Source organism: Pan paniscus, chromosome 11 (genome assembly GCF_029289425.2).
Source record: "Pan paniscus chromosome 11, NHGRI_mPanPan1-v2.0_pri, whole genome shotgun sequence".
Classification (NCBI taxonomy): Eukaryota; Metazoa; Chordata; class Mammalia; order Primates; family Hominidae; genus Pan; species Pan paniscus.
This window is the reverse complement of record NC_073260.2, coordinates 53,806,035-53,829,698: the sequence shown is the minus strand read 5'-3', so window position 1 is coordinate 53,829,698 and position 23,664 is coordinate 53,806,035. Positions and strand designations below refer to the sequence as shown.

The following is a 23,664-nucleotide window of genomic DNA, read 5'->3' as shown; positions in this document are numbered from 1 at the left end:
TTTAAAAGTGTGTGGTGCTTCCCCTGCCTTGCCAGGTGATGTGCCTGCCTGCTCCTTCTTCATCTTCTGCCATGAATAAAGCCTCCTGAGGCCTCACCAGAAGCTAGGCAGATGCCAGAATCATGTTTGTACAGCCTGCAGCTATACAAACCTCTTTTCAAACCTCTTTTCTTTATAAATTACCCAGTCTCAGGTATTTCTTTATAGCAATGTAAGAATGGCCTAATACAGAAAATTGGTACTGAGACATGGGGCATTGCTATAAAGATACTTGAAAATGTGGAAGTGAGTTTGGAACTAGGTAATGGGCAGGAGTTGGAAGAGTTTGGAGGGCTCCTAATACAGGAAGATGAAGGAAAGTTCTGAATTTCTTAGAGACTAGTTAAATGGTTGTGACCAAAATGCTGATAGTGATATGGACAGTGAAGGATAGGCTGATGCGGTCTCAGATGAAAATGAGGAACTTACTGGGACTTGGAATAAAGGTCATGCCTGTTATGCCTTTGCAAAGAACTTGGCTGCAGTCTGTTCATGTACTAGGGATCTGAGGAAGTTTGAACACTCAGACGCAGGAGCAAAAAAATGACTTAAAGTTGGAATTTACAATTAAATGGGAAGCAGACCATGAAAGTATAGAAATTTTGCAGCCTGCCCATTTGGCAAAGGAAGATAAAGCATTTTCAGGGGAAGAATCTAAACAGGCTGTGGAGCAACCACTTATTAGAGACATTTGCATAACTGAAAAAGAGCTAGGTGCTCATAGCCAAGACAATTAAAAAAAGGCCTTGAAGGCATTTCAGAAATCTTTGCAGCAGCTCATCTCAGCACAGACCTAGAGGTCTAGGATTAAAGAATGGTTTCTTGTGTAGTGGGATTTTAAAAATTAATTAATTTATTTATTTATTTATTTATTTTGAGATGGAGTCTCACCCTGTCACCCAGGCTGGAGTGCAGTGGCACAATCTCAGCTCACTGCAAGCTCTGCCTTCCGGGACATGCCATTCTCCTGTCTCAGCCTCCCAAGTAGTTGGGACTACAGGTGACTGCCACCATGCCTGGCTAATTTTTTGTATTTTTAGTAGAGACGGGTTTTCACTGTCTTAGCCATGATAGTCTCAATCTCCTGACCTCGTGATCTGCCCACCTCAGCCTCCCAAAGTGCTGGGATTACAGGCGTGAGCCACCGTGCCCAGGCTGTAGCGGGATTTTTTAAGGAATCAGAGAGACTGATGGGGTTGAGGCGGATATTTATTATTTAGGTGCACCGGCCCAGTCAGATTAACATCCAAAGGACTGAGTCCTGAACAAAGACTTAAGTTAACTTTTAAGCATTTTGTGGGGTGGTGGGGAGTGGGGAGATCTGTGCAGGGGGAAGCATATTACAGAAGCGAGAAACAAAGACAGTTATTCAATTAATTGAGACATGCATTATATCATTTCTTACTTTTCAAGGAAAAACATGTTTTACGACTTGAGTTTATCTGTCTAGTGACCTTGCAGCTGCACAGCTAGGGAAACAGGGTCTTCACAATGCCTGGGAAAGGAGGAGAGATGAAGCTCACTAGCCACAGAAAAACAGGCAGTTAATTTTTAAAGGGCTCCAGCTCTTTCTCTTTCTCAGGGGGAATTGGGTTTTCTCACATACAACTGAGTTTCTGCTTACACATTCTTTAATTTCTTTTAATTCCTGTTCCACTTGGACCAGGGCCAGGGCATCACTGTCCTGTACCACCCCCAGGAGCGTGTTCCTTGCATCCTGGCCCTTCTAGCTCCAGCCTTGGTTCAAAGGGCTGCAGATAGAGCTCAGGTCATGGCTTCAGAGGGTGCAAACTATAAGCCTTGGTGGCTTCCATGTGGTGTTAAGCCTGCAGATGAGCAAAGTGCAAGAGTGAAGGAGGCTTGGCATTCTCTGCCTAAATTTCAGAGGATGTATGAGAAAGGCTGGATGCCCAGGGAGAAGACTATGCACCACTGGAGCTCTCAAAGAGGACCTCTTCTAGGACAGTGCCAAGTGGAAATGTGGGGTTGGAGGCCCCACTCGGGGTCCTGACTGGGGGGGCTGCCTAGTGGAGCTGTGGGAGGGGGGCTGCTTCCCTCCAGATCCCAGAATGATAGAGCCACCAGCAGCTCATGCCTTCAGTGTAGAAGAGCTGTGGGAGCAGAGCAGCCCAAAGCCTTGGGAGCCCACCCTATGCATCGTGGGAATGCTCTATGTTCCCAGGATGTGGGACATGGTTTCAAAGGAGATTATTTTGGAACATCGAGTTTTAATGACTGCCCTGCTGGGATTTGAACTCGTGTGGGGCCTGTAGCCCCTTTCTTTTGGCCAATTTCTCTCTTTTGTAATGGGAATGTTTACCCAATGCCTGTACCCCAATTTTATCTTAGAAGTAAATAACTTGTTTTGATTTTACAGGCGCATCAGTGGAAGGGACTTGCCTTGTCTCAGAAGAAACTGCACTTTCGAGTGATGCCGAAACAGGTTGAGACTTTTGGGGGACTATTGAGAAGGGATGATTGTATTTTGCAATGTGAGAAGAACATGAGATTTGAAGGGCCAGGGATGGAATGAAATAGTTTGGATGTTGTACCCTTTAAGTCTCATGTCAAATTGTAATTCCCAGTGTTGGAGTCGGGGTCTGGTGGGAGGTGATGGGGTCATGAGGGCTGATTTCTCATGTTTAACACCATCCTCTTGGCACTGTCCTTGCAAGAGTGAGTGAGTTCTCATTACATCTGGCTGTTTAAAAGTGTGTGGCACCTCTCCCTGCTTGCTCCTGCTCTGGCCATGTGACATACCTTCTTTTGCTTCACCTTCTGCCATGTGTAAAAGCTCCCTGAGGACCCTTCTTGAAGCCAAGCAACTGCCAATGCAAAGCTTCCTGTACAGCCTGCAGAACTGTGAGCCAAGTCAATCTTTTTTTTCAGTATAAATTATGTAGTGCTTAGGTATTCCTTTATAGTAATGCAAGAATGCCATAATACAAGGCATAATGGTTTGCATTTTAAAAATGAAAATTAAATTTTGTAATTTATCATGAAAAGATGAAATGAGTTAATAATGAGCAATATCTACATGTTGTCTTAGAGGTGCTGACAATCTGTCAAGGAATTACATGCATTGATCAAGCAGTTTACCTTCAAGTTGAATAACAAGATATTCCTATCTAACATAACAAAATTTTGACATTATTTGGGAGACTGGAAATAATGCTAAATAATATCAGATTGTCAAAGTCAAATAAATATAGAGACAAACATCTGAAATTAAAATGTTTTATTTGAGATACAAGTATTACAATTTCACACATACATGCAGAATGGGTGTCTTTAGTATGTCCAAAACATAAAGAGAAAGTTAGAGGTTTTATAAAAAAGGGAGACAGAGAGAAAAACGGTATGTATTTCTCTTTGAGAAAGTTCACTGGCACCAGTAAGGTTTTTGAGAGCTGGCAGGCTCTGATAGGTGAGGGACAGTGGTGGGTAAAGCTAGTCTTAGTGTTCAAGAGGTTGTTTCAGTAACCATTTGATAAAACTGGTTTCAGCTTAAAGCAGGTAATTTCAGCAGCCAGGCATGCAGAGAATTACGCTTTTGGAGTGGTGTTTTTGCCCTGAATGCCTCCTCCCCCTGGCTTGTTGATGGTTTTATTTGGTGTGATAAGAATGACCCAATTCATATGATCAATTTTTACATTTAACCCTTTCCATCAAGATCTTTCTCTTAAAGCATCAACCATGTTTATAGTTGTACAACGACTACAAGTGAGGTTTAATCATCCCTTAGTGCTAGGATGGACCTGTCCCAGTTGCTCCGTCCCACATCTGGGAAAGGTATGGAGGTCTACATCAGGTCTATGTCAAGATTTATGGCTTAAAATGTCTATCCAAGGAAAAAATAAAACTGACCAGTAATCCCAGGAGAGAAACATACCTTGGCAAATTTGAAGATATTTCTAATTTTATTTAACAATTTTAAAATTAATTAATGTATCAAAGATTCACCTAACTCATGTCAAATAAAATGTTTGCACTAATTAATATATATTTTATATGAACATTCCTTTATTTAAACCATCCTTTTTTCCTAGAATGGTGGATTAGGGGCTTTCAGTGTGCCTCAGCCACTTGGAAGTAGAAAAATAAGCATAAAGATAAACTTTGTGAGCTTCAATTCAAGAAGAAAAATAGGAATTCACAGGAATAGAGAAGAACACTCCAGACCCTGTGGAGGGGGAGGTGGGAAAGCATACTCTGTGATAGCATTTGGTTCATAAAAGGGAGTGAAACTCCAGTACGAGAGAAGAGCAGCCAGTCTCCCTCTGCAACTCACCTTTTCACTGGGGATCTGTGCAATCCAGATTAAGGGAGAGCACTCTGTTTCTCCCAAGCCTTGGAGCTAGCACAAAAGTGGCTGAGAGATGGGGAAAGAGGAAAGACACTCAGAAAAGCTGCAGGCATTTCCCCAGACCTGGGACTGAGAGAAGGATGCCCTTTTTAATCTGGGCTCATACAAAGTCAATGATTTTTTGGTGCCTGGCAATGGTGGCCACTGCAGACACTTTAATCTTGGGCTAGGAATTGGAGTGCTTGCTCTGGAGCAGGGGAGCAGCCTCAACAGCCAGAATTGAGTGTTGAGTGTGGAAAGTGCCCCAGCAGTAAGTGTTGGAATTAAGCTCTTTCCTCTTGCAGGACTGTAGTGGGAAGAGAGTTGCTAAAGCAGAGGTTTCTCAAGGATGGTGAGACTTGGAGCCAAGAACAGCTTTGCAACCTGGAACTGGTCTGTGTGTGTCATTGCTGGGTGTCTCAGCCTGCTCCCTTGGTCAGTTGAGAGAGTACTCCATCAGCTCCAAGAAACAAGAGGGAGGTGAACCCCATTCCCCAGGAGACCTAAACTTTGGTGAGGACCAGCCCTAAGGGAAGGAGGAATACAGCTTGCCAAAGCCACCCCTTGGGTCAAAGGAAACACGATCACGATATCAGCTGCTGAAAGGGGCACACCAAAGCCTGGGAACAGATTTAGAGAGGTGGTCATCTCTTGCCCTCTGTCCCCTTCCTAGTGCACTGCTGCAGATCCAGCAGTGGTCATCCTGTTGGGGCCCAAGGAACGTGGGCTGAAAGAGGCTGCTTCTTAGGTTTCTCCAGCAGCTCTGCCCCTGCTGAAGACTAGTACACACTGGGACAGGGCGCTTTTGGCACTTTGTCACTTCTGCACCTGTCGAGGACAAGTACACAGAGGAGAAGACCCTGCAGCCAGCTGTTACTCTTAAGCACTGTCTACTGGACTGAAGCCTGAATTACACCACCAAACAAAAATACATCACCACACCAAGCCACCACAGGAGCCTATCTGCAACCAAGGAACTTGTACAGAGCCTTGGTCCTCTGCAAGTACCCAGAAATGAAGCAAAATGATCCTATACAACATACACCACAGTCATACCCTTAAGAGAAAGAAAGAATGAAAAATTAAAAAAAAAACTCCTTCCAAATGATAGCAAATTCAACAAAGGAAGCATCAAGTCTCTCAGATGAGAAGAAACCATCACAAGAACTCTGGCAATACAAAAAGCCAGAATGTTCCATCACCTCCAAAGGATTACACCAGCAATCTAGCAATGAGTCCTAACCAGAATGGAACGTCTGAAATGACAGGTATAGTATTCAAGATATAAGTGGCAAAAAAAATCACCAAAAGCCAACAGAAAGTTGAAATCCAACAACAACCCCATAACAACAATCCTGGATTTGAATGACAACATAGCCATATTGAGAAAGAACCAAGCAGAGCTTCTTGCATTGAAAAATTTACTATAGGAATTTCAAAAAACAGTTCGCAGCCTTAGCAACAGACTAGACCAAATAGAAGAAATAATTTAAGAGCTCAAAGACCAGACCTTTGAATCAACCCAGTCAGACAAAAATAAAAAAAGAATTTAAAAATAATGAACCAAACTTTTGAGAAATGTAGGATTATGTAAAGGAACAAAATCTATGACTTATTGGAATTTTATTTTTTTTGAGACAGAATCTCACTCTGTTACCCAGTCTGTAGTGCAGTGGCATGATCTTGGCTCACTGAAACCTCCACCTCCTGGGTTCAAGCAATTCTCGTGCCTCAGCCTCCCAAGTATCTGAGATTACAGGCGTGTGCCAGCATGCCTCGCTAATTTTTGTATTTTTAGTAAAGATGGGGTTTCACCATGCTGGCCAGTTAGATCTCAAACTTCTGGCCTCGGGTGATCCTCCCACCTTGGCCTCCCAAAGTGCTGGGATTACTGGCATGAGCCACTGTGCCCGGCTGACTTACTGGCATTTCTAACAGAGAAGAAGAGAAAGTGAGCAACTTGGAAAACGTTTTTGAGGATATAATTCAGGAAACTGTCCTCAATCTTGCTAAAGAGGTCCACATGCTGATACAAGAAATCCAGAGAACTCCCGTGAGACTGAAGGTAGGCAGTGAAGCAAATGCTTGCATTCTTGTGTGGCTCTGATTAGCATCAGGATATCTACATTTTACATAGGAAAGGAGGGAGCAGAGGAAACAGTTATGCGTTCATCTCACATTCAGTAAATCTCCATTTTACATAAGATAAAGTAAGCATGTGAATAGAGGGAGTGGAGTAGAGGAAAACTCAATGATTCATTCATCTCAGGATAGGCAGAGGGATGATTTCTGGTCCTGACCTTGTCCCAGAACTATGAAAATAAGCTGGTAAGAGATTGTCAGGGTGAAATTGAGCCGACTCACTTTTAGGGATAGTTTAAGGTGGGATGTGCATTCTGAAAGATTTAGGGGTTCAGAGCAAATTGTGAGGGAGGACATCTGAGGAGACATGCGGCCTTCTGTCACTGTGGGAACCTGGCTTATGGATGAGGCTATGACACAGGGTTGTGAAGTTATAGCTATGTGTTTGAGAACAAGGAAGGCAGTATTGCGTAACTCAGTTCCCAAGCTTAATTTTCCCTTTGACACAGTGAGCTTGGGGTTGGGGTCTCTATTCTCTTTTCTCTCACAAAATCATATGGGAACATTCCAGAAAATGTGAGGTTCTGTGCTCACTATTAAATAAAAATGACCAGGAGAGCCATGGGTAAGCTCCCTCCTCAGTCATCAGGACCCCAACAGAGAGTTTTCCCCTGTGTGGACAGGGTCCTGAATTCTGCAGGATCCCGTGGGGACACAAGTGTCAGGATAGAGGCACTCATTCAGCCAGGTACAGTGTCTTATGCCTGTAATGTCAGCTACACTGGAGGCTGAGGTCACCTTGAGGCCAGGATTTCAAGACCAGCCTGGGCAACATAGCAAGATCCCATAACTAAGAATAAAATTAGCCAGGTGTGGTGGCATGCACCTGTAATCCTAGTTAATTGGGAGGGAGGCTGAGGTGAGAGGATTGCTTGAGCCTAGGTGTTGGAGGCTACAACGAGCTAGGATTACACCACTGCACTCCAGTCTCGGCAACAGTAAGACTCCATATGTGACAACAACCAACCTATTCTGTGTTTTGAGTGTAAATTACCATAGCCTTTGTAACAGAAATTAGGCAGCAACTCTTATCATTCAAAATGCATAAGAAATTTGGCTAAGCAATTGTACTTCTAGATTATTTATTTATTTATTTATTATTGGGACAGAGTCTCACTCTGTCCCCCAGACTGGAGTGCAGTGACAGGATCTCAGCTCACTGCAACCTCTGCCTCGTGGGTTCAGGCAATTGTCCTACCTCAGCCTCCCGAGTAGCTGGGGCTACAAGTGTGCATCACCATACCCAGCTAATTTTTGTATTTTTTGTAGAAACGGGGTTTTGCCATGTTGGCCAGGCTGGTCTCAAAACTTCTGACCTCAGGTGATCCACCCACCTCGACCTCCCAAAGTGCTGGGATTACAGGCACTAGGTCCCTAATTTAGAGCCACATTTTTTAATGTCTAAAAGCACTCTTGCATATTTATTACTGCATTGTTTGAACTTAAATATCCACAACAGGATAACAGGATAATTAAACAGTTAATTGCACTATAGCACATCCATCTGTTAACAAAATGAAGTCGATCTTTTTGTACTGTGGTGGAAAGATTTTCTGAACATAGTTCAGGTAAAAAAATGACCACTGTTGAATAATGCTTCTGGTATAACACAAAGTGTTTGAAAATGTACACAATACACTGTAATATCCAATGCATACATCAAAGTAAATATATTTTATTCTAGGATAATTATTAAAACATTAAGAAATACTCTTTAATCATATATGTTAAAACTTGTAGAAAATCAATAACATACAAGTAAAGAAGATCAAGAAGCCAAAAAAAGTAATTCCAAGTGTAGAAAGCATGGTGAAAAGTGATGGAAGAAAACTGCAGAAATTTAAAATGTGAAATTAAAATATATAATTATTAATTAAAATACATAATTCTTAATTAAAATACATAATTCTTCATTGAACCCCAAATCTGTCAGGACATATGTGTGATCTTGGATAACGCATTCAACCTCCTGAACACTGAATTTTCTTGACTGTAAAATGTTTTAGAGATGTTCCTCACCCGGTTGCATGAAGCAAACCTCTGTGTGTTAAGGCACTTCCCATAGCATCTGCGACACAGAACAGTGGCAGCTGTGCTCTTCGTAGTCCCTGAACACAGACCCACAGCAGTATATTGTGTGTTTTTTTTTTTTATATAAAAGGCTTTGAAAATGTCCCACAGCTTCCTCAGTAACTGACTGTCAAAAGGGGCAGCCTTCAAAAGTAGAATTCTGGCAAATGTCTTCAAAAGACACAAAATTCTGGCAATGGGCACATTTCCCTCCCGCCTTGCTCTTCTGGATGCATCCATTCTCTCCCACAGCATAGTCATTTTCTTCCACTCCACTGTAGAAATTTTCCTTCTAGTGGCAAGAGTGACGTGAGTGATATGTGGAAATTTCTTTCCAAGCGTGTTGGAGAAGCTTCCTCTGCCTGCTTCTTTTTGGCCACCTCCTGCCAGGGCTGCTCTGTCACCCCCAACAGCATGGACCTCACTGCAGTCACTCCAGAAGCTTCCCTCTAAAGGAAGCTTGTGCAGGAAACATCATGCATCAAGCAGCATGGGGACAGGGGCTGGCCAGCTGGGCAGGTCTCACACTCCTGACACTCAGACTCCAGGATACTCCTCTGTCCCCATCCAGGGCAGATCCCTGCCCTAAAAGTTTTCCCCTCATGTCCAGCAAGTGCTGCATGGAGCCCTGGATTTCTACGTGGAAAGCTAGGAGGAGGGAGAGCTGAAATGAGGATGTAATCACCCTTTCCAAAGAGGTCAGTCCAGTACTACCCTGTGCTCCTGGGCAAGCTCTCCAGGTTGAGGGAACAGGAGCAGGGGTTATGTCAGGTGAAGGTTGAAGTGAGAGACCTCCCAGGAGGTGTAGAATACTCCACTAGGGACATCTCATACCCTTCCAGGATTAGACCTTGAGGCCTGGAGATCCCCAGGCAATTAGTATTGAAGGTCGAAAGGCCAATGACAGGAATAGGAAGGCCCACTGTGTCATTCACAAAGCACTTCCAAACCCATCACCACAGGTGACCCTCACAACAACCCTGTGAGACCTGCAGGACAGGGGCTCTCACAAAGGAGGAGTCGGGAATGTCAAGATTTTAACACCTTCTCCAAGTCAGGATCAGGAAATGCTGTTCCAGCACTGACCTATATTCCCTATGCTTCCTCCCACAAAACAGCTTAGGGTGACTGACAACTTGTGGGCAGAGACCCTCACTTCCAATCCCCACAAGGGGCTGTGCAGTGGGGAGGACGAGGCCCCCTCCTCTGACTGTCTCCTCCAAGACCCTGTTTTCTGAGGAAGGTCACTCTGGGAACTGTTGGCCTCTGCAGATGGGGGCCTGGACCATGTGGAAAGATGATGTGAAGGTCACACCTGGCAGGCACCAGCGCTGGAGGGCAAACCTCACCTTTAAAACTCACACTTTTTTAAAAAATTTATTTTTATTTTTAATTTATATGAGTACATGATAGGTGTATATATTTATGGGGTACATGAGATAGTTTGACACAGGCATGCAATGTGTAATAATCACATCAGGGTAAATGGGGCATTCATCACCTCAAGCAAGGGAAATGCCAGCTGCTTATAAAACCATCAGATCACATGAGAACTCACTTACTATCATGAGAACAGCATGGGGAAACTGCCGCCATGATTCAGTTACCTCTCACTGGGTCCCTCCCAGGACACATGAGGATTATGGAAATTACAGTTCAAGATGAGATTTGGGTGGCAACACAGCCAAACCATATCACCTTATAAAATTAATAATGTGGAAATAGCAGAGGGCCTGAGTCCTGACACCTGCAGTGTGATGCCCCCTCTTGAGGAGGGCCTGGCTTCTGTGCCATGCAGAAACTTTCCTGTGCTTCCTGCTGGCTTGGGGTGAGACAGGTCCTCCTGGGGGAGCTGGGCACTTGTGGGACAGGAGAGTCCCTGGCCTGGGGTCTCCATTTGCCTCCTTACCCCATCAGCAAAACACCAGAGGAGCCAACTCAACAAACCTCAATGCACGGCACTTCCTGGACCCTAGGTGCTCAGGGCCCCCTGAGCTGCCCTGGGGCAGAACACTGGGCAGTGGCCAGTGCTTCCCCAACAACTCCCCCATGCACAGATGCCTGGTGGACACACTTCCCTTAACCCTGCTCAGCTGGAGCTCAGCCCCCATCCTAGTACCTCTGCCTCCTCCTCCAGGGCAGGAAAAGGAAACCCAACTCCAAACCCATGGAGAATCCTCATCTTGGGTGAGGCCCTGGCTGGGACTCAGCTCTTTGTCAGGCCCTCGAGGAGCTCCATCTTCCCTTGTTTCCCTGCCCCATGGGACCCTGGGCCTCTGGGAAAGAGTTGAGGGTGTCATCCACTCAGCAGGTACCGCATGATCTTTGGGAAGGATTTGTGTTATACCAACTCCTGGTGGGATAGGAGCCTCCGGAGCTGGGCAGTATTTGGGCTGTAGAAACCTGAGAAGCCCCTGACCCATTATGCATCAAAGCCCACTCCCAAGATGTGGAGCCGTCAGCTGGAAGAGCTGGGCAGTGGCAGGGGACCCCGGACCCTGAGGCCTTCCTCCCTTCTATCAGGTGACCCTACTATGTGGCCTCAGCTCTAGGGAGATGGGCCCTAGCTGGAGGCACTGCAAAGCAGCATCCTGGGTAAAGGTGCCAGAAGGGCAGGCCTGCCTTTGAGGCTGTGAGGCAGGGCTGAAGCAGGCAGTGGCCAGTGGATGGAACCAGGTGGGTGCCGAGGGACTACATGGCCATCTCCTGGACATGGGGTCTGGCTAGGGAACATGGGATGGGCAGACACTGCCATCTTGACTTCATTGGCCCATCTGTGGGCTGGGGGGGGGGGGGCAGCTAGGAGTGTGGCCAGCTGGGAGGTAGGAGGACTCTTGGGGAAGTGAGAGTCACCTGCATGAACTCAGGGCTAGAGGGCTGTGGCTCTGGGACACACAGGGTGGCCAGGGGGAGGCTGCAGCGCCCTCTGCTGTTGGGAATGAAAGGTGTCCGCCTTGAAGTGAAAGGGTCCCTGTTCAGCTATGGGCCCCTCTGGGACCCCCAGCAGGGATGTCCTGAAGGCTCCTAACAAGCTGGAAAGCAAGGAAGCTGCCTTGCCTGGAAGTCAGGATCGCCCAGCCAGGGTGGCCGTCCCATGGCCTGGCTGTGTGAGGCCCTGGGGGTAGCTGTCCACCTACCCTGCAGGGAGTGCCTCTCCTCAGCCATCCGCTGATCCAGTGCCCAGAAGTTGTCTTCCTCTGGCAGATACAGGAGGAGGATGGCAGTTAGGCAGCTCATGTCCCTGTAGTAGCCCACCTCCTGCAAGAGCCAGAGTCACCATGGAAGCATGTCACCTGAGAGGGCTGAGGCCATCTTGGAGGACTCATGTCACTGGAGAGGACAGAGGTCACCTGGGAGACCTCCCTCAGGCCCTAGGGGATTTAGGGTACAGACTCTGCACCCCTCCCCTGACCCTGGGCATGAGGACTAAGCAAGTCCCCCACAACTCAGTTGGAAAGGGACCTGGAGGGACTTCTGCAGTGAGTGTCCAACCTCACATGGTCTGAAGGGGCACAGGCAAGGATCATTCACATCCCCTATCCTGGGCCAGGCTGGGAAGGCCAGTGTGCCAGGACTAGGGCAGCACCTGTGAACTGCACCCACCGCAAGGGCAGGTGGTGGGCCACTGATCACCACACAGTGGGTCCTCTGATGGCCCAGAGGCTGCCTGCCAGGCACAGGAGGGCGGCTGGGTCCAGACCACATATGAGCAGCCCCATGGAGTGATCTCAGCGGCTCTCCCTGCCTGGAATGGTCTGGGAAGTGGGGGCCAAGCAGGAACAGCCACCTGGGTGACCTCCTCCCTGTCTACTGTGCTCCTACAGGGTTAAGGCAAAGGGGAAATTGGATCCCTGCCAGGTTTCCAATAAAAAGGCTTCCTCACGATGCAAACTCATTTCATGAAAAACAGCCTGGCCCCATCAGGCACCTCAGCAACTTGTCAAACATGTCTCCTGCAAGGACTATCCTGTGTGCAACACTGCTAAGCTCCTTGTTTGGGGTGGCACCAGGAGGGGAGTGTCATTTCTTCTTTTGAGACATGGTGGTTGGGTCCAGGCGACATCAACAGTCTGGGCCCTGAACCCTTTCCATCTCAGCGGGACCCCTTGAGACACCAGCTTCCCTTCCTTGCTTGGGTGTCGACGCCAGCAGTTCTACCTACTACGTTATTACAGTCAGATCAGGATAAATGTCCTCTCTCTGGAATAAATGCAGTGACCACTGTTCTTTGAGCATTATTTATCTTAAATTATTGTTTTAATTAGAAATGTATCTAACTTACATTAGCCAAATTTCCTTTCAATGTAACCAAATTTATTTTAAGTGAAAATTAAATATTTACCTTCATCAAGCATTCTATGAATATAAAATGTTTATTTTTTTCAACTTTAGAAGAAATTGAAAATGTCTATGTGCTACTAATCTAAAAAACAGGCTCTGGGTTTATATGGTGTTAACCTTTCTTCCAAATTTTAAGGAATAGATATTTAAATGCCATCCACTTTGTTTGAAAATACATAAAATGTTTTCAGCTTTTGACCTCAAAATTTACAATAGCACAGCTACTCCATAATGAATAAACCACAGAATCAAAACGAAGAAAGATTCTACAGACCAGTCTAACCAACAATACAATTATAAACTAGTGGTTCAAATATCAAAAACCAATTTCAATGACAAATGCATGGTATGAAAACCCCGCAAATGTCAAGTAGAATATATTATACTTGAATGAAATTATGAGTTGAGAGTAGGAAATCTATGTTTAACCAAGCAAATTAAATAAAGTTTATGAGGAAATTATACTGCTAATGTTTTATTATTTGGCAAGCTATTCAGTGGAACACAAAGATATTCTTAATGAAGTCGAAAATATATTTTAAAATGTGACTGAAGTGGATTAAAAAATAATGAGGACATGAATAATTTTAAAAAGTATTCAGGGATAAAGAGAGAAAAATAAATTTAGATTTCATACATACATAAAATATATTTAAAAAGTTGTGTTTTTTGGTTGCTTGAATAAAAGGAGCAGATATTTAAATTCCATGCCTTTCATTTTAAAGTTTAGGAAATGCTTATAGCTTTCCACACTGACATTTATACTAACACAGTTAATCTAATCGAGGGATAACAAAATCAAAACAAGCAGAATTCTCTTGACCAATCTATTTTCTTGATTTTTAAAAGTCAATGTACTCTCAAAGAAACAAAACTATTATTCGTGGATTCTGTTATTTGAAAATATTTACTGATCATTTTTACCTTACACCAAGTGATCTCCAGCTCGTGGAAAAATATGTAAAGTTGCCCAGCTTCATTAAGCTTAAACTCTTCTGAAGGAGAAAAGCAGCAATGGAGTAGGGACATTAAAGCAGGAGTGTGGTGATACGGCTGAGACTTCTACTTGCACACTGTGGTAGCTGTGTGGAGACTGGATTAAAAAAAGGGCAATGACAGAAGCTTAAATTAGTATCAAATATGGTAATCCTATAATTTTAAGGGTCCTTGAAATAAGAATGTATAATAGTTCTCATTATTTCCCCAAGAAATCTCTGCACTTGGCCTTGTGAGGGAAGCGCTATAGTTACCAAGTGGTGGGGGTGGGAATGTGAATTTGGAAACAACATTTGGAATTATTACACTTTAAAGGTAAAGCTGGCAGGAATTCCATACACATCAGATCTGAAAATGTGCATGTGTGTGTGTGTGTGTCTGTCTGTGTTTGTGTGTGTGTGAAGCAGGGAGAGAGAGCAAGAGTGAGAGTGAGCAAGAGAGAGAGGAGAGAGAGGGAGAGAATCAGACAGATACAGGAAGAGAGTGACAGAGCTACAGAGACAGAATTAAAAGGGGACACCAAGAATATTGAGCTGAGAAACTATAAAATGGGAGTTGCCATTAAACAGAATGGGGAAGAGCAAATTTGGGGAGTTTCAGTGGCTCCATACAGACATATTAATTTTGAGATTCCTAACTGACATCCACATGGATAAGTCAGGGAGTGTTGGGTGTAGTGTCCAGTGTTTAGGTGTAATATGAAATATCAGGAAATTAATGACACAAAAATTAGTAAGAAAGCAAAGATAAGAAAGATAAGAAGTCAAAGTCCTGAGCCTAATGGTCCTCTAACATTTGAAAAATAGTAAAGATGAAACCTGCAAAAAAGGACTAGGGGTAATTTTCAAAAACGTGGTGGGGGGAAAGTAAGTTAAGTGTTCTGGAATTCTATAAAAAAGTTCTACAAAGAGAAGGTGGAGATAGACTGTGTGAAATGCTGCTGATATATAAATTAAGATGAAGGCTGAGAAGTTATGGTTCAATTTATAATTTAACAATATGGATAGCACTTATATTTTGATATGAGCAGCTCGTTGGAATGAGTAGGTGAGAAACCATATTGGAGTGGTTGCTGAGATGAAAGTCTGATCCCTGGATTCTTAAGGAAAAATTTTATTGGACTGCAGAGGCATAAATTGGATTTTTAATTCTGGAGTCAGGATGTGCTCAGTAAACATGTGCCCATCAATGCCTCCTCGCATTTTTTTTAGCTAGGTATTCTGTTATCTTTTAATAATATAATAATTACCTGCAAAACCTACACCCATGTTGCAGCAAACCACCATGACACATGTATACCTGTGGAACAAAACTGCATGTTCTGCACATTTATCCCAGAACTTAAAGTAGAGAGAGAGAGAGAAAGAAAACCCAGCCAAGTGCGGTGGCTCATGACTGTAATCCCAGTGCTTTAGGAGGCTGAGACAGGTGGACCATCTGAGGTCAGGATTGAGAACAGCCTGGCCAATATGGTGAAACCCTGTCTTTACTAAACATATAAAAATTAGCTGGGTGTGGTGGGGGGCACCTGTAGTCCCAGCTACTTGAGAGGCCAAGGCAGGAGAATCACTTGAACCTGGAAGGCAAAGACTGCAGTGAGCTAAGATCACGCAGCAGCACTACAGCCTGGGTGACAGGGTGAGACGGTCTCAAAAACAAAAACAAAAACAAAAAAACACCCATTTAATTGACGAACTTTACAAAGACTGATACTAGAGGTTGTTGGAGAGGATGTTGTTCCACATATCTTATGAGTTACCGATGGACAAGTAAGATGGTAAAATGCCTTTGAAAAACTGACCATACCTGCTATACTTAAATATTCAGATACCAAACACCCAGAAATTCCATCTTGTCATTTATTTCCACAAGAAAAAACAAGAGACCTGTATTAAAATATCCATTTCTATTAAAAATAATCACACTAGGTTTCCTGAAATTTTTTTATTGGTAGTTCTTGTTTTCAGCAGTACAACTTCTAATATATATGTGTATATATATTTAATATATGTATATATGTATATATATTAGACAGATATATATGCATATTATACATATGCATATATTATATATTATGTATATATGTATATTATACATATGCATATATTATATATTGTGTATATATGTATATTATACATATGCATATATTATATATTGTGTATATATGTTATATATCATGTGTATATGATATATACACATACGTGTATATGATATATACACATACGTGTATATGATATATACACACATACGTGTATATGATATATACACACATACGTGTATATGATATATACACACATACGTGTATATGATATATATACACATACGTGTATATGATATATATACATATGTGTATATGATATATATACACATATGTGTATATGATATATATACACATATGTGTATATGATATATATACATATGTGTATATGATATATATACATATGTGTATATGATATATATACATATGTGTATATGATATATATACACATATGTGTATATGATATATATACACATATGTGTATATGATATATATGCACATATGTGTACATATGTTATATATACACATATGTGTACATATGTTATATATACACATGTGTACATGTGTTATATATACACATGTGTACATGTGTTATATATACACATATGTGTACATGTGTTATATATACACATATGTGTACATGTGTTATATATACACATATGTGTACATGTGTTATATATACACATATGTGTACATGTGTTATATATACACATATGTGTACGTGTTATATATACACATATGTGTACGTGTTATATATACACATATGTGTACGTGTTATATATACACATGTGTACATATGTATCTATACATAATACATGTATATATATTAGGCAGAGTTTTGCTCTTGTTGCCCAGGCTGGAGTGCAATGGTGCAATCTCGGCTCACTGCCACCTCCACCTCCTGGGTTCAAGCGATTGTCCTGCCTCTGCCTCCCGAGTAGCTGGGACTGCAGGCTTGTGCCACCACCCTCAGCTAATTTTGTATTTTTAGTAGAGATGGGGTTTCACCATGTTGGTCAGGCTGGTCTCGAACTCCTGACCTCAGGTGATCCACCTACCTTGGACTCCCAAAGTGCTGGGATTACAGCTGTGAGCCACTGTGCCCGGCCTATTTGTATTTTTTAATCTACCACACTCTAAGAACACATATTTTAAATCAATTTGTACATTCTGTGCCTAGAACAAAACCAGCATTTTGTAGATTCCAAAGAATTATTTGTTGTATAAATGATGAATAACTTAAATAAGTTATTATTTATAACATTTATGTAAAAACAATATATTACCTAAGAATACAGTGATAATATTTGTTATGTATAAAATGATTGCAATCTCAGTTAAAAAATATTTTTTGCATGAGTTATTGTCATATACAGATGCTCACATTGCTTTGTTTAGATGAAAATGTTTGTAACTACTATGCACATTTTTGTTACTTAAGTCTTTTGGTCGTGCTGCCATAGCAAATCCTGTGCCTCTTAAGAACACGAACCTGTTTTACTTCATTCTTTAGCAGATTTCTTAATGAAATATATACCATACTATTTTGTTTAACACATAAGCAGACACCCTGTCAGAAGCAAAGAGACATCTACTCCACCATTACCACCCATGCCTCTGCTAATGTGGCTGCTGAAGATGTTACCTAGAGCAGAGGACTTTGTGTTCAACCTAAGCACTTTATATCCTTTATTTTCAATTGGGTAGGAGATAAAATAATTCAGCAACAATAAAAGTCACACTTCTTAAAGTTGCAGTCTTGCCAATGCACCACAATGTAGCAGTCTCTCTTGTGAGGTATCACCTGGAGTTCTTCATCTCACCACCAAGATGATTAAGGGACGGGGACACAAGGGTGAGGTGGGAGTGAAAGTTTAATAAGCAAAAGGAGGAAGCTCTCTGCAGCAGACAAGGGCATCCAAGTGGATTGCCGTTTTTACAGTTGAATCAAAAAGCTTTTATAAGAAACTCCTCTCAGCTATACATAAAACTGTCGGCACAATTCCCTTTATATATCCAGCTGTGGGTATGTCTCTAGTCAAGCACAAAGTGGGCTTCTCTTGTTTGTATAACTGTGGGTTTGTTTTAGGTAAGCCCCCCTCCTCCCTGCGCAAGTTCCCACAGAGGCCGCCATGTATATGCCTGAAAAAGGGAGGAAAATTTTACCTGGGAGCTTGCCAATTACACAAAGAACAGAAGGCATCTGTGCTGGACCCTGCATGCTTATCTGTTCAGGGCTTATCTGTAGGTGCAGTAGTTGTGATTTTTCAGGCAGACAGCTTCCCTGAGGACCAGTCTCTTACTTGTTTACTCAACTAATTTTCCTTTCCCTCTCCCTCAACATTATGCAGCGAAACAGAGTACACTTCTCTTTCCCAGTAAATCAGTGTTGGTACTCCACTCTGAATACTTGTATTATTGGATTTCTTAGGAAAAAAATATTTGGGATCATAATTTAGATGCCATCAAACAATGAACAAAAATATGCTACTTCGTTTCCCTTCTCTTCTCTTGTTACCAGACAATAGCTAGTTTTCTTTTCTCTCCAACTCCTTTTTCTCTGCTTCTACCTGATTTTTAAAAAAAACTTCTACACATTTCCAATCTTAGTATAGCAGACATCAAATATGTGGTCAAACTACATACATAGGAAGAGTTGAATTATATAATTATATTCAAGCATTTTAAAATAATTCCCCTTCAGTTTGTTTTGCAGTTATTTTACATAATCAAATGTCTTCCTGATATACGTCCCAACCCAGTGGTTGTCAAGCTCTGCTTTGTTTTCTAATTGCATCAGAATTATCCACAATTCTTTTTTTTTTTTTTTTTTTGAGATGGAGTCTTACTGTTGCCCAGGCTGGAGTGCAGTGGTGTGATCTCAGCTCACTGTCATCTCTGCCTCCCTGATTCAAGTGATTCTCCTGCCTCAGCCTCCCAAGTAGCTGGGACTACAGGCATGTACCACCATGCCTGGCTAATTTTTATATTTTTAGTAGAGATGAGGTTTCACCATGTTGGCCAGGCTGGTTTTGAATTCCTGACCTCAAGTGATCCACTGCCTGGGCCTCTCAAAGTAAGAATTATCCAAAATTCTTATGATAAATATGGATAAATCAGCACAACTCAAGATTTAATAAAAATTTCCAAGAGAAGAAACCCAGGAATATGCATTGAAAACGCCTCCCTCAGGTGATTCTGATGTGATATGTGGTCTGAGTTTAAAATGCAAGGAAAATTACCTTCCCTGCCCTCCAGTTGGCCCTTATGTCCAGATGTCCCTCTTCCCCTTTCTCATTGTGCTCTCTCCTGTGCCTTTGTTCTATTCTCCCTCCACTTCTCATCCAGATGCCAAGCCCTCTTCCATCAATTGTCCTAATACTCCAAATGGTCAGTTGCCTCTATACTTCCCTCTGTCCCATGAACAAGTTACTCAGGCAAACGTAGAATTTCGGCTTGGACCAAGCTGAATCAAGAGCTGCAATTAAAGATTTCCCTAAGCCCAGAGGGGACCAGCAAATACTTATAGAAGATTTTGGATTTCCTCCGAATGCATAAGGCTCTGGGTAACCTGATGCTATAGACCAAATGTTATTGTCCCCCTCAAATTCAAGTGTTGAAATCTAATTCCCTATGTGATGATATTTGGAGGTAGGGCTTTGGGGAATGATTAGATCATGAAGGCAGGGACCACAGGAGTGGGATTAGTAGCCCCTATTGAAGGCACCATAGAGAGCTCCCTCATCTCTTCTGTCATGTGAGGACATGGTAGAAACATGGCTATGAACCACAAAGCAAGCCCACACCAGACATGGAATCTGCTAACCACTTGACCTTGAATTTTGCCATCTCCAGAACAGAGAGAAACAAATTTGTTTATAAGCTTCCTCATCTATGGCATTCTGTTTTGACCCCAGATTAGCTAAAAACACCAAAATATCAACTTGTACACCAAATTTTCAAAATGGATGCTAAAACTTTGATGGCAAAAGGTGACTCATCTGCCTGAGAAATGAACCTACATGATCCCTCTTTCCACAAAGCTGGAGGGAGAGTCAACACAAGCAAAAATAGGTCAAAGTCTTCTAAAAGCCATACCTGAAGGGTTTTCAATATCACTTGATCAGATGGTAATTTAATCACCCAAAGAACCACAACAAAACACACAACTATCAGAGGTTTTCAACGTCACCTCAAAAACACCATCTACAATATTAGGGAGTGAAAGAAGTCATGGAAGTTTCAAAAAGTCAAACTTTATTTCAGTGTTATGGTAGAAATTTGAAATTCTTAGTTAAGCTATAAATAAATCCTTGGGCAGGTGCAGGCATGGAGATTCTGGAGTGCTGCTGCTGAGTTTAAGAGCTTCCTTTGGAGATGCCCCCTGGCCCCCTCAACCCCTGTCCACCTGTCAAGAAGAGGCCATCCTGGGCAGCACATTAGAGGCAAATGGCCCAGATGCCCAGCTGAGGGCAAACCTCCATTCCTGGAGGAGGAGGTCACCTCTGGGAGCAGGAGGACCTGCTGGAACCCCTGCTCACAGGCTCCTTTTCTTGCTCTCCAGCACCTCCTGCAGGCAGGCAAACACCCCCAGCAGCAGTAGCAGCAGGGCCTTCAGCAGCAGGGCTGCTGCTCTGCTGAATGAGAGAAGTCCCTCTCCAGTGAGGCAGAGGAGCCCAGGTTGCACACCCTGGTCTCTGCCTCCATAGCTTCCACTGTGCCCAGGACTGGGAGCAGTGTGGGAGCTGCTGGCTGGAGCTGTGCTGGTCACCCCCTCTCTGCCACCTCTAGCTCCAGCCACACTTTCAGCTCCAGGGCTGAGGCCGGTGGCTCTACAGGAGGTGCCATGAAGTCAGGCAGCTTCTCACTGGGCTGGTCCTGTGCAGTCCCAGGGCAGCGGCAGGAGAGCTCTGGAGCTTCCTCTAGCTCCAGCGCTGTCCCTGGAAGGGGCTCTGCCCCTGGTGCTGGCACTGGCTCAACAGCTGGCACTGGAAATAGCTGTGTTTCTGCACCTGAAGCAGGAGTTGAAAAAGGAGAGAGGTCACCAATATCACTCACTTTCCACTGGAATTTCCAAACATGAAAACAACCTCACTGAATTTAAAGGAATTTCAGCCTGAAAACATTGTCCCTGGAAAGACTTCCAGACTGCAGGTGACCTCACCATGTGCCTGTGTCTCAATGAGCTCCAGAGGCTCCAGCTGGACAAGGACAATGTGCAGATGTGGCCCTGGTGGGATCACTGGTGAGGCCTGGCCTGGTAGCTCCATCTGGGGCCTGATGTCTACCTGGTGACTCCTGTCCTGTGGTACCTGGGGGGGCCTTCTGTCAAATGGCCAGAGGCATCTGGGGTGAGGGATGAGCCTACAAGGGCATCGTTGGAAAAGAAAGGCTCTCACTCCTGCCATTCCTGAAGCAGGAGCCTTGAGATGTGGGGATGCAGCACAAGAACATCTTGCTCTCTTGAGCATCTGCCACCAAGTGAGCTGGCTATGGGGCTAACTCTAGGATGTGGGTGCCTGGTTATCGGGATTCTTTTTTTTTTTTTTTTTTTTTGAGACATTGTCTCATTCTGTTGGCCAGGGTGGAGTGCAGTGGCATGATCTCGGCTCACTGCAACTTCTGCCTATTGGGTTCAATCAATTCTCCTGCCTCAGTCTCCTGAGTAGCTGGGATTACAGGCATGAGACACGCACCACAACACCTGGCTAGTTTTTTGTGTTTGTTTTTTGTTTGTTTGTTTGTTTTGAGACAGAGTCTCGCTCTGTCACCCAGGCTGGATGGAGTGCAGTGGCGTGATCTGGGCTCACTGCAAGCTCCGTGTCCTGGGTTCATGTCTTTCTCCTGCCTCAGCCTCCCGAGTAGCTGGGACTATAGGCGCCCACCACTATGCCCGGCTAATTTTTGTATTTTTAGTAGAGATGGGGTTTCACTGTGTTAGCCAGGATGGTCTCGATCTCCTGAGCTTGTTTGTTTTTTGTATTTTTAGTAGACATGTGGTTTTACCATGTTGTTCAGGCTGGTCTCGATCTCCTGGTTTCATGATCCTCCTGCCTCAGCCTCCCAAAGTGCTGGAATTACAGGTGTGAGCCACCGTGCCTGGCCTGGTTACCAGAATTCTAAGTTCTGTTAGGGTCTGTTGCCAAGGAAGTGAGGTTGCTTCTTTAAGTTTCCATCCCCTCAGCCTCCTCCTTCCAGAAGACCTACTGAGGACCCCAGTGGGCTGCTGACCGCTCATCCTCCCCACAGGTCAACTCCTTACCTGTACACAGTTATGTCTACCCAGGGCCTACTTGGACACCTGCACCTGATGTTCACCAGGGGCCTAGGAATCCACTTGGGGCCTGGGATCCTACAGGGGCCTAATGTTACCCTGCAGATTGAGTTGCCACCTGGGGACCAGATATCAACCTGGGGACTGTGGTTGACCTGTGGGTTAATGTCCACCTGGGGACTGGTTATTCAGCTGAGGCCTGATGCGTACCTGGGGCCGAATGTCCCCCTCAGGGTGAATTCCACCTCAGATCTGTATGTCCACCTGGGGCCTGATGTCTGCCTTAGATCTATGTCCCACTGGGGCCTTGTGATCACCGGGGACTGGTATCCAGCTGTGGCCTGATGACCTACTGCATCCTGTTGCTCACCTACGGCCTGGTGTCTACCTGGGGCTTGGTGATCACCTGGGAACTGGATATCAACCTGGGGCCTGGGTGTCCACTTAAGGCCTGATGTGTGCCTGGGGCCTGACTGTCCACCTGGGGACTGGGTCTCCACCTTGGGTCTGATGACTACCTGAAGTTAGGTATCTACCTAAGGCTTGGTGTCTACCTGTGGCCTGATGTCCACATGAGTCTGGGGTTCGGTTGGGGCCTGCTGTACATCTGGGACCTTGGTGTCTATCTGAGGCCTGATGTCTACCTGGTGACTGCCATCCTCTTGAGGCCTGATATCCACCTGGGAATGGTTTATCCATGGAAATGGTTATGTCTGCCTGGGGCTGGATGTTGCCCAGGGGCTAGATGTCCACCTGTGGCCCCGTGTTCACCTAGGGCCTGATGTCCACTTGGGGCATGGTGTTCACCTGAGACCCGGGTATTTACATAGGGCCTGATGTCCAGCTTGTGCCTAGGTGCCCACTGGGGGCCTTGTGTTAACCTGGGGACTGGTATGCAGCTGGGTCCTAATGACCACCTGGGTTGAATTATTCACCTAGAGTTTGGTATTCACTTAGGGCTTGAGTGTCAGCCTTGGACATGGTGTCCACCTGGGCCTTGGTTATCAAACAAGGGGTTTGGTATCCAGTTGAGACATCATTTGCACCTGGGGTCTGAGTGTTCGCATGAGGCCAGATGACCACTGGGGGCCTGAATGTCAACCTGGTGTCTGAAATTCACTGGAAGCCTAGGTATCTAGCTGGGGCCTGATGTCCACCTGGGATTAGGTGTCAACATGTGGCCTGATGTAAACCTCTAGTTGAGTGTCCACCTTGGGCCTGATGTCCACTGGGGGACTGATGTTCCCCTTTGATCTGATGTCTACCTGGAAACCGTGTATTCACCCATGGCCTGATGGTCACCTGGGGTTGAATGTCCAACTGTGGCCAGATGTGCACCCGGATTCTGGGCATCCACCTGGGGCCTGATGTTCAGCTGGGGCCTGGAGTTCACCTGAGGCATGATGCCTACCTGAAGCT

General features: G+C 44.3%; 1 pseudogene; it reads right to left on the bottom strand.

Annotated features, from left to right (window-relative positions):
• Positions 1–20,319: 20,319 nt before the first annotated feature.
• On the bottom strand, positions 20,320–21,241 carry LOC117978559 (uncharacterized protein C2orf27A-like; annotated as a pseudogene).
• Positions 21,242–23,664: the final 2,423 nt, after the last annotated feature.